The sequence below is a fragment of the Acinonyx jubatus genome, chromosome B3, assembly GCF_027475565.1.
Source record: "Acinonyx jubatus isolate Ajub_Pintada_27869175 chromosome B3, VMU_Ajub_asm_v1.0, whole genome shotgun sequence".
Classification (NCBI taxonomy): domain Eukaryota; kingdom Metazoa; phylum Chordata; class Mammalia; order Carnivora; family Felidae; genus Acinonyx; species Acinonyx jubatus.
The window spans coordinates 124678855-124691871 of record NC_069386.1 but is presented as its reverse complement, the minus strand read 5'-3'; positions in this window follow the sequence as shown (position 1 = coordinate 124691871).

Here is a 13017-nt window from a genome sequence, read left to right as displayed (position 1 = left end):
TGACCAACCTAGCAACCAGTGAGGGCGGCATGGGGCGGGGGGTAGGTGGGGACTGCCAAAACAAATCCTGAAACTGCATCACTGACTTTGGGAGCAGCCAGTAAGAAGGTCACCAAAGGACTCACTCCAAGTAGAGTACTATAGGAGGCTGGGGAAGCAATAAGGAAACCTTACTTGAGACTGAAGAAAGGGATCTGAATGATTTACTGGCAGGATAATGAGAGAAACTGTCACCTATAATAATTAGCAAATGTTCCTATAAGCTTAAGAATTTTGCTAAAGAGACTGCCATGGCCAATGCTGCAAGTGCTTACAGGCTTCTTTTGCTCTGCATGAGAGGTTACAGAGACTGATGTATTAAAGAAGGGACTTCTTTTCATTTTCAAACAGAATCTACACGAAACATTTTCAATCTGAATGTGCTGGGTTGGAAAATAAAAATTTTGTATTCATAGTTGTGCATTTAGCAAAAGTTTCTCAAAATGGAAATGGCCTGAAGGCAAAAATCAAATCCAAGGCAAAAATCAAATGTGAACTTAAGAGTAAAATCAAGTCAAGACCTGGCTGTAAGTCTCTTTCTAAAGATTTCAAAAGGCAGAGAGCTTCTCAGATCCTCTCAGACAGAAAAAGGGGCTCTAAATGATTTTAAAGACATGCCTTGTAGACATTGTCCACTAGAAGAAAGAGCTTCTGGAGATGCTGAGTATACTGTTTCATGACTTCCTGACTCTATATCCATGTGAAGTTGGGCCTATCTTGGAGAGATCTGTGGGCATGGGTTTTGTCTAATGGAGTGGATGGAATCTAAATTTTAAAACATCCTCAACATTTTTAAAGGAATTAATAAATTTGGTCTAAAAGGGATAGAAACAGCACAAAATGCAAATGAGCCTCTGAATTTCAAAACTTCTAATGTGAGAAAGCAGACTTGAGAAAACTGCCCAGATGCAAACATCGAACTTTTCTTATGGAAAGTTAATCCTTAAAAGTCAAAAGGCCCAGATTACAAAATCAAGCAACAGGAAGAACCAACATAAGGTGACATGGAACAGAGATCAGTCCCAACCAATTTACATCCCCCACCCCAGAGTAGAGGCTGAGGATGGTGCTAAATGCTTGGCTGGATTTCAAGATTACTGTACATTAATTACCCAGTGCTTTGTCTCCAACTGGCCACACCCCACTCTCACACAAACATTTGTGTGGGAGCATCTATCGCATTTGTTGTTTCCTTGTCTTACCATCAAATGTTCCATGGATGTGGAAAAGAAAACATGTCTTTTTAATTCAAATATTTCCTGAAAGCAATGGAATTTTACCCAAGAAGCATTATTACCTTCATAATTTAGATGATGAGATCCTGGGCCTCAGGCTTGACTTGAAGCATTGATGGGATGAGAAGTTTGAAGGTCCAGGGCAAGGGGTAAATGTATTTTACATGTGGAGGAATGTGAATCAGTAGGGTACCCAGGGAACCCAGGTTACTAGATTCCAGTGAATCATGCCTCTCAATTTTTATGATCCCAGTAAGCACACTCCCATGTAATGCCCTCCCTCTTGAATAGAGGCTGGTCCTGTGACTTGTTTTAAGCAACAGAATGTGTTATAAGTGATGCTGGCTATTTCCTAGCTTAGGCTTTAAGAAGATCTCACTCACAGCTGCCTTGTTTTTTGTTCCCTTGGGAACCCTGACCCTGACCCTCCATGTAAGAAGACATGCTATCTTGATGGAAAGACCACATAAAGAACCAAATGGAGAATTTACACAGAGAAAGAAAGTCTCGAAGACTAGCTGGAAAGAAAGATGCTAACCCCTGCCTTAAGCTGACCTGAAAAACACATCTACGTGGAGGACCCACTCTAAGACAAAGTAGGAGCCTAGCTTAGACTGAAAATCATGAACTAATAAAAGGGTTGTTGCTTAAATCAGTATGTTTTGGAGTATGTTGTCACACAGCAATAGACAAGTTAAACAAGAATCATACTGTAGGAATGCAGAGTAAAGTCACATTTTGCTGGATGTATTAGCTGAAAAAATAAACATTAAAGGAAAGCAAACATATATTATAAATATATATGTTTCATAAATGTCCATTTGTACATATTTTTATATGCCATTTGTATATATGCATATATCAGTGTGTGTGTGTGTGTGTGTGTGTGTGTGTGTGTGTGTGTATACTTAGAAATGTACTGGGGTGCCTGAGTGACTCTGTCGGTTACGCATCCGACTTTGGCTCAGGTCATGATCGCGCAGTCTGTGGGTTCGAGCCTCACATCGAGCTCTCTGCTAGCAACTCAGAGCCTGGAACCTGCTCAGATTCTGTCTCCCTCTCTCTCTACTCCTCCCCCACTAATGCTCTGTCTGTCTGTCTGTCTCTCTCAAAAATAAAACATTAAATTTTTTTTTTAAAAATGAAATATAGTATTAAGAATAAAAAGGTTGTGTCCAAACCTGATTAACTTCATTAACTCATTACTAAAGTTATTATAAGTCTGTCAGTTGACTGAGATCCATTTCATCAATTACAATGATCTGGTATCCATGACTACAGTATCCCAGCACCCTTTTAAAATAACAGTGGAATTATACTGACTTTTAATTTTAGCATTTGTAAAATTGCAGAAAACAAAATTCAAAACCACTGACACAACCACCATAACTTGTCCCTCTTGGCCACTACATAGCACTTTCCCACCCTGGAACACACAAAAAGGTTGAAAACTAACATCCATTCATATTTTTTTTTCACATAAAGGAATTTTTAAGATACTTCTGTTGTAAAAAGAACAGAGTCCTGGGGAGCCTGGGTAGCTCAGTTGGCTAAGTGTCCAACTTCGACTCAGGTCATGATCTCACAGTTTGTGAGCTGGAGCCCGGAGTCAGGTTCTGTGCTGACAGCTCAGATCCTGGAGCCTGCTGCGGATTCTGTGTCTCCCCCTCTCTCTCTGCCCCTCCCCTGCTCATGCTCTTTCTCTCTCTCAAAAATAAATACACACACACAAAAAGGACAGAGTCCCATGTTAGCTTTTTGCTTACACTCCCTCCAGTTGTAAACTTCTCTTTACTAGTAATTCAACACATTTTTGAAAAAAATTAACATTTTCAGTATTGATGAACCACCATCCCCAAAGGACTGAGAATTAGACTATGCTTTTCTGGGAATGAAAGGAGCATATTCACTATAGTCCATTGATTTTACTATTGATAACCTCAAAATTTCCCCCTCCAATCATGGTATAATTGCTTACACACCTGACTTCATTCCCTTCTCCCATCATCTTTTTCTTTCTCTTTAGTATAATCCAGCTATCATTTTCATGACATTTTCTGGACTATTATATGATTGAGATCTGAAAGCCATGGTGGAATAGCCATTCTAATACAAGAACTCATTCATCCTTCTTTTAATGGAACTGAAATGGTGACTTCCTATGTAACATCCAGTCATTTCCTAACTTAAGGAAATAATATTAATCAATTCTAAGCTAATTTATTAAGCAAATTTAATAAAAAAACATTGTTCCTATGTCACCATTAATCTTTGCAACCTTCTTATAAAGTAGGCTTTTTTTCCTATGTCATTTGTAAGAAAACAAGTTTTACCAAAGCTAAGTGACTTTCCCACATTACACAATTCTTAAACTTAATTCTTAAACTTTTCTACTAGACTCCAAAATCTGGGCTTTTTTACAATATTCACCTAGTCTACTACACGATAGTGCCTTCAGACTTCAACATAGCAAATCTTATGCATATAGCTTTAAGAGTCCAGAGAAGTTTTAAAAGATGAATTAAAGGTGAAAACTTAAATTCTTTACCAAGTCAGTTCAAATTATACTATGTAGTATCTAGTAATAAAATGTAAAGGTAAATAAATACCCAAGCCATTATACACTGTTAGCATTATTCTTTGTCTATGTCAAGAAAATTTATGAATCTCACTTTATCCTTTTAAATCCTTGTGGGTTTCCTGTCACCACTTTCCTAACTTTGAGGTAAATAAAAAGAAAGAAAACAAGTCATTTCCTTAGTACACATACCTTAGCACTTAAAAAAAATCAGAATAGTAACAACTACAACTAATTAGTACCAAAATATCTGGATTCAAAGTGAAAAACTCAACCGCTTATACTACATCTATGTGTTTAGAAGCAACTGTACAATTGACCAAATGATTGAATTTTCACTTAGGAATTGCATAAATAACACCCTCTATGTTACACATTGTCAAGTTACTGGAATATTAAATATATAATCAGGGATGCTGCCTATTGTACATGAGATAAGAGAGGTCAAATTAGGGCCATTTTTTTAAGAGAACTGAAGGCGATTTCAGATATTGGGCTTCATGTACAGCTTTCCCTGATTTAACCCTAATCACATCATGTACTTTGATCTAGGAGAATAGCTCTCAAACCACACCCCATTAGTCTACACAGACAAGTCTATACCACTCTATTTAATCAATCAACTCCCACCTTCTAAAAGTTACACTATTATGAAAATTGCCATTTTGCACTTATCTTTTGGTGCCCGTGTACGTGAACTATGTAGAATTACAATAAAAACAAAATTACAAGTGATCATTACTTGACCCACAACATCTCTGTACCTTAGACTAGAATCTTTTAAAAGTCTAAAATACTATTGCCTCAAGTAAGTTTAGCAACAGTAAGCACACAGCAAATAAATTATGATTAAGATAAATCAGTTTTTTTTTATGGTTGAAAAGCAAGCAAAGCAGCAATTCAAAACCATTTTCAGTTCAAAACAATTCTGATACCAAGGCATCCTTGCCCCAAATTGTGGGGATTCTAATTTTCCATTTGCAACATGTATTAAGAGCTTCACAAAGGTAATATGGTACGACAGTCAAACTTTTTATAATGTTGAACTTAAATCCCTAGGTAAACAGAACCAGAACCATGCCCAGTGTTTTGGAAGACCTGCTTTTAGTAAACCACTTGATGATTTACCAATACTCTCTTAATGTTATTTAAAACTAAAAATATATAGAGTATGGTCACACTTCAATACAAAAACTTAAAAACAAAAAACTAAGGACTTGAGACTGGGTGTGTTTGTAGTTTTTCAAGAGTTTCCATATAGCCCATCAGTGGACCTTATAATATACCTAGGAAAGCATTACTGTAGGTACTTTTCTCTTAGTTTTTAAGTATGACTTTGAATAAAACACTGAGTTTTCTACTCAGGTTTGTTCAACAGAAAAGCAGATCAGAAATAGAAACATGACATGAAATCATGTGACTATCTGACATATTGGTCTAAATTCTTCATTTTTCCCTTCTTCACATTTGCCAAGGTATCATCATGGGCAGAGTAGATTTCCTTTTCACTTGATTCTGGGCTTGGCTACTTAAACTTGTGTTGGGCCATGGGATGAGGCAAAAATCAATGCTAAATTTTGAGACTAGGCCTTGAGAACTCTTATGTGTTTCTTGTGCCCTTTTAACTGTCGGTGTCATAAGGAAAAAAAATAGTTATTTAATCTGTCACACTCTCCAGTAATAATAATCTGCTTGCATGGATATTGTGCAAGGATTCTCACACATTATTTTGCATTAAGCACTATCCTTATCCTTATACCATGACATTATATGCAACATGCTCATGTACAAATGCCAAGTCCTTCAGTAAATGGAGGCCAATATTCTGCTTTTCATTTCTTTCAAAAAAATTTTTCCAATGTTTATTTTTGAGAGAGAGAGAGAGAGAGAGAGAGAGAGCTTGAGTGGGGAAGGGGCAGAGAGAGAGGGAGACACAGAATCCAAAGCAGGCTCCAGGCTCCGAACTGTCAGCACAGACCCCAATGTGGGGCTCGAACTCACGAACCATGAAATCATGACCTGAGCTGAAGCTGGACGCTTACCTGACTGAAGCACCCAGGCACCCCTCTGTTTTTCATTTCAATCAGTATCAATAACCAATGAAAACTTTTTAATGGAGAAGAATTAAGCATTTTAGGGACACTTTGAGAAAGAACCTAAAACAGGCAATGGAGCCAACGTCATTTGTAAAGCACTAGAGACTGACCCACTGTGTATGTTTGCGTGTGTGTGCATGTTTGATGACATTTAATATATTCATATGGATTTTCTGTGAACCTCCTTCAGGTACTCTGTACTTTAAAGAATGTTACTTCTTTTGATCCCATATAGCCAACTATGAGACAAATTCTATGATTTCTAATAATATATGCATCAAGAAAACTTTAGCAATAAAAATATTTATTATGTTGTAGCATGAAGAATGAACATAAAAGAATCTCAATTCAGTCATAACTGTACTCCCAGCCGAAGTGTGACAGTAAATCCAGAGATGAAATGAAAGATTAATTTGTGGAGATGGCAGTTTGGCAGGCACATATTACTGCCATATTGTTAGTCTTGCAGCACAGTGGGTTCCATTTTTTGCTTTATGCCATTTAATCATATATATTTGCTTTGGTTTCCAAGTACAAGAAAAAGTCTTTTTTTTTTCCAACTGCATGTTATTAGGTGGTGCTATTTCATATCGGATGTGGTTATGAATCAATTAGTAAACACTTCTCTTGATTGAGTGTAGATTATATTCAGACGATCATGAGCACTGATGCTAATGTAGCAGGCACGCAGGCTGAGTTAAGGAGTGTACCTAATAAAGCAGGGCATCTAGTGGCCCTCCGGTGTCAATTTGCACGAACTGATTTACAGGAGGGAGGAAAGCTACTAGATTCGGCGGTGGTTATGATTTGGGGAAACAGGGAGCAAAGAAGAAAGCGTGGTGCAAGTCTCCAGGCCTTTCCTCAACGATCAGCCATATGAAGACAGTAGATGCAGGTGAAGAGGTGGAGCTGCTTCACTTGAGACTCAAAGACCTAAGGACCACAACGCGAGCGGCTTCGGTGCTCAAGGAGCAAAGCCGAGACATGATAGGACGATCCATCCCTGTGGGGTGGGCAATGTTAAGAGATGGCACCTTTGGCACCTGTGTGTCACTGTCAAGCAGGTACCAAAAGTGGTGGAGCAGTGCTGTGGAGCCGGTGCAGCAGGGGGTAGAGTGCCAATGACAGAGGGTGAGAATGTAGGGAGTTATGTGAGAAATGCATGTTGAGCTTTTATCAGAAAATCTCCAAGGACACTCAGAAATCACTATTTGAGAATCTGAGTTACACACCAAGTTCTCGGCTACTACACAGGAGGGCCACTGTGAAATTTGTTGCTAGTGTGACCTCATTTGTGCTCACAGCTGTTGAGGCCTGGGGAAGCAGGCCTCTGCCTTCAAAGGGCTCCCCATGTAATGGGGATGACAGAATAATATACATGAAGAGAACAGAATGCAAATGCTCCTTGAAAGACAGACAGCAATTGCTCTGGGATCAGAGAAGAGACATAAATATGAGCAAAGTTTCAAGGGTGGGTTTCATTTTACATGCTGCATGCAATAAATATTAAATATTAGAGACTTGGGAAGCCCCTGCATCCTGATCTCTCCTTCTGGGGTTCTGTAACCTGTCCACATATTCCCAGGGCATTGTGTATCATTATTGTTACTGAACTCTGAATGGTATTTGTGTGTTTCCTTACCTATCTAAAACCACACTGCAAACTCTGGCATATAAAAGATTGTCTTTATTGTTGGCATCTAATTTTTTTTGTATTACATACTACCTATCATGTTAATTACCCATTATTAAAAATAATAAATGAATCCTCATAAAAGGAACCTAAATTCACTGATTTTGACAGGCACAAATCTACAGGTTATCATAGCCATAACTAGTCTATCCAGAAATACTGATTGCCCTGTAGCTGATCTTCAGATTTCAGATATCTGACAAAACCTTCCATTTGACAACTGAATTGGATAGCATGAAATGCACAACCTCCTGATCCCAATAATTCACTACCTTATATCTATAAGGATCTACCTTATATACCATAAAACTTCAATAAATTTCTGTGATAGCAAATGCGAGGAAATGGAAGCCCTAATCTATACTTGTAGACCCCAAAGTTTCTACAAAGGACAGAGAGGCTCAGGTGTGTAATAGTGCTCTGTAAATTTCCTTTCAATGTTAAAATGCCCAATTATTCTTCTACTTCAATGTCCTTAATGCCTGGAATTGACATGAATGTTTTCATGTAAGGTCATCAGGAAAACTATTTATAAAAAAATATTCAAAATAAAAATAAATAAATAAATAAATAAATCTTTAACATAGGCAAAAATCTCTCTACAAAGCTATTCATTCTCTTTTGTTACTTGGAGGCTCCTGCCAGTATATGCTTTCAAAACAACTTAAGTGTCCCAGAGTCATAAATCTAACCTTTGGGCCCACTAACTTCACATTCCCCTCCCCAGCAGTCATTACCCACTCAAACTCACCAGAGCCCAACAGCATTTGCCTTCATTTATGGCAAAGTGAATGAAGTGAAAATAGATGCTATTAACTAGTCTGGTCTGAACTTGAGGATCTAGAGACAGGGTTGCAAAAGTAGAGAGATTTATTACAATCTTTTAATTTTCCTCTATTAGTTGGATACATAGGCAGTAGTTAAAGAAGATTTTATGTCTCCCAAAAAGGTACTTTAGGGTTCCAGATGTTTGAAAACACACTGAGGTATTTGTCTTATGGACATCCCACTTTTTCTCTTTTAATTTGCCCAGCTCATAGCTTATAAAAAATGGCCCTGGTCTCATGCCTTCCCACTGAAGAATTAGAGAAATGGCCATGAGATGACCATCTCTCATTTAATAAACTATTAGCCTAGCTCACATAATTTCAGTCGACTAAGTCTACTTCTGCTACATTTGTGCATGATAATAATGATTTTCTCATCTCTCTACAGGCTGCTGCCTGTTTTTCCTTTACATAAACTTTTTTAATCCTTCAGATGATTAATATCAAATTGCAATGGTACTGAATTCAACCGCAAGAACACATATGATGCATTTAATGGTCACAAATGGCCATGATCTCTCTAATTTTTAAATATGACACACTTACAGTATGTCATCTTCAAGTGTGCCAAAGCACTACATTGGTATCTATTCAGCAATAAGTCTCCTTCAGAATGGTTTTTCTATTCCAAACAATGGTGCTCATTGTTCCTTAGCAAGTTGAGCCCAGGTGTTCACCAGGTAGAAATAAACAAATGTCTAGTATCCTTGGCAAGCCCTTTGATTTATAAATTGTGTTCATTTCTTTAATTTGTCAGTATTAATGTCAGAAAGCATCTGTAGAATTTATAGAAATGACCCCCATGAGTTTATCAAAGATAAAACACTCAAAAATGTCAACTCTTGTTTTAGGCAGTTGCTATCTGGATACTGGCGTTGGGAGGGAGGTCTGGAAAAGGGAAGGTTGTTGGAATGATTAAGTAGGCTAAAGACAGGGACTGTGTGAAGTAAGTGAAAACAGATGGGACTTATGGTTTAGCATTGCTCATTTTAAATGTCACTGCTGGTCAATGATTTGTTTCTGTATCACATAGTATTTATTATTGATAACCAGTTAGAGATTTAGGTAACTCAAATCCCAGGAGGGAGAGAAAAAAGAGTGCATGTAAAAACTTGTGAAATCTGAACAAGGTCTGTATTTGTGTTAATATAATTGTACCAATGTCAATTTCCTGGCTTTGACAATGTATTGTACTCATGTAAGATGTTATCATAAGGGAAAACTGGGTGAACCATACACAGAAACTCTCTGTATTGTCTGTGCAAGTTTTTTAAGCCTTAGCCTCTTTCGAAATAACAAATATTTTAAAACATAAAGAACACAGATTATCAAAGGAAAAAAAACAGATTCTCAGAGCAAGGTAAGGGTGACCAGTCATTTAACTTTTGAAAACAATGAGCAACAGAAATTGGAGAAGAATATAAGTGGCAGCCTTCTTTTTACCTTTTTTTTTAATCTTTCAAATGTTTTCAGTTCAAAAGAACACTTGCATTTCATTAGCTATTGCCATCCCAGTAAGTAGAACCATATTTGACAACACTACTAATAAGGAGTTGGGTCTCTTAATCTAAAACACATCTTAATGTTTTTGATCTTTGCATCATTTTTTATTGTGATTGAGGGCATGATTTGGCAGCTCCTTCAGAATTCAACATTCTTACCTAGTGGCAACAGAGCAGGTCTTCATATTTGCCAAGGTCTTTCTTGAAAGCACTTGCTTTGCACTTGTAAGGGATTTGACAAAGGCGACAGGCTTAAAGATTAAGATACTTCTGAATCAAGTTTGACAACTGCCAGTCTTCACAATACCAAAATATTTTGTCATAAGATGTGTAGCTTGTTTCAGAAAGGTGGAGTGTTCCTTATTTCTGAAGTCACTAAAATATGACACAGATCGGCACTTTCTCACATTTGCCCTGAACTCTTCCCACCTCCGATACAAACACACAATCCTACATGAAACACACACACTTTGTGTTTCCTTTACAGTCCAAATTTTTAGATTAGAAGATATGTAACAAATGAGAAATAATTATCAGTTTCTTTATACCTGGGATGTGTGACATAACGTACTGAGATTTTTCCTAGATTCCAGTTCATTTTCTTTAAAGCCACAATGTCATCTCCAGACACTCAAAGGGAAAGTTTTCCTCCCTAATGTACCTCTTAAGAGTATTTTGTAGTTTTCTTAGAAGACAGATTTCTAGTCAGCTTTTTGGCTTGTTTTTATTTTGCTGTGAAATCCTCTCCTTTGCACTGCATTCAGAAATACCTCTTGAGCAGATAATATGCATTCTCTGCAGCTTCTGAGATGAGTAGACTGCAGTCCTGTCCTATCCTACAAAACAATGAGATTTTCTATTATATTGCTAAGAAACTAATAGCTACAATCGTAATACAGGATCCATTCTGCTCATCTAAGAATTACAATATGTTGTTCCCAAGAAAAAAATAATATCAACATTATCTGACATTTTTTTAAATTCCATGACTTTTTTGAGGGCGAAGTGATTCCTTTGACTTAAATTGATTTAATTTTCACAAAACTTTGGGATAGTCACTTGAACGATGACATGGCTGAGCTCTAAGAGAGTATGGCGTGCCTTTTTTTATAGCACTAGACAGTGCTGGAATCCAAAAAATGATTCAGATGTCTTTCAGCCCTGTGCTTCCACCAGTAGGCTACAGGCGTTGTGAGCAGGCTGATGATGGATGTCTGTGCATTAGAACAATGGGACCGCTCTCTGGCAACTCATGCCACAGACCAAACATTCCCAATTAAGATGTTGTCATTTTACCTAAGGGAAAAGCTTTGGCCACATTCCAACATGCCCATAAATAAGACTACTAGAAACATGAGAAAGAATAGTTTCAAGCAAAAGTACCCTTGCATGATTAAGAACATAATTCAACATACTACGCACACTGATTTACGGGCGCACCGTACCAGGCTAGTTTGTAACCCAGCCCTTGGTGCAGTGTACCTTCTGCTGGCCAAATCTGAAACTACATTTTTAAAGCTAGAAATCGAGTTCATTTATTCAAAGAATATCCCATTTTTTCCCTCGAAAATTTATCATTTTTTTTCTAATGAAGAAGACTTAGCAAAATTTTTGTTCACGTATACATCCCTTTATTTCTCAATACCACCCTCTGACACACAAGTATATGCATAACCCCATTCAATAGTTGGTCCCATCTTTTATTTTTAGTAAAAAATACATTCTTTGTACTCCTTTAGGAAAAGGTAAAAGAAAATCTTGTCAATATGAAACCCACATGGACTCCCTTGGCTTCACTACAGATACGGCATTCCACATCTTGCCACTTTGTGCACGCTTCCTGTGCTTAGCTTTTTTCAACTGTCTACTTTTCCTTTATGTCCCGGCGGGTTGTAGATCACAACAACACACACTAATTTATTTCACCATATAATCAGCAGACAATTTTCCCATGAAAATCATTAATATAAAACAGTGGCCCACTATGGAATTTTTTTTTCTAAAAAAATATTCCCATCACGTTATATGCAGAATATAATGAGCTGACTGGTAAGCTCTGTAATCAGGGCATTGAAAGAAACATCTATGCCTTTTTCTTTTAGGAGCACAATCCCATGGATGCCCTAATATTAAAGAGGATTCCTAGGGAAATCTACAGCTGAAAAAAAAGAAGTGCTGAATTACTTCAAACTAGGAGTCCTGACCTCGTGCCTTTGAAACCTCCATGGGAATCCAGGTTCACAGTCCTAAATCAGATAAGTGTGACAGTCTTTGCTTCGTTCCATATGGAACGCAGAGCATCTCGTGTGTGTCATAATGTTAGTGTAACTGGAAATTCCCTTTAGAAGGAAGCCAGTACCTTCTCTACAGCCACTGTCAGTTAACTATGCATGCCTAATTACTCCCTCACTGATTAGTAGCAAGAAAATCCCAGTCTGGACTGTGGAAGTGTTTCCAATGGCAACAGTCACAGACAGTAGCTGCTTTGGTAAAATGAGCTGCAATATTACCAGGCTGGGTACAGGCTCTGCCAACAGGAGCAACAGACCTTTGGTAAAGATGTCTAGTCCCAGGAAGCTCTTTCCTTATCCTCTGATGGGTTGACATAATCATCTAAACCTTCAGGAATCTCAGCTATCCCATATAAGCATGTATCCCTCTTGACTTTGGGAGGGAAGGCTGAAATGCAGTCCCCAGACATCTGTGCGTGATCCCTGGCTTGGGGTGCCAAGCCCCTCAGCTTCAAAGCCTCTCCCTCTTCTTTCTCTGCAGGGGACTGAGTGAAATAAGAAAGCCTTCACTTTTATTACTAGCTCTCTATTTGGCTTTTAAAAAATATGATTCTTTTTATGATGCATGGTACTTATTCACTTTAGTTTGCCTCCTGTAAAATGATAAAATACATTAAGTCGCTCTATTCCCTTTGTTGTCTGAGGAATAACATTCCTTAGATTTCATGTGGCAGTTTCTAGGCATTTATGATAGGGAAGAAAAATATTAACGGTAATGAATAGAGATATAAATCATTGTGGCTACAGCATCTTGAC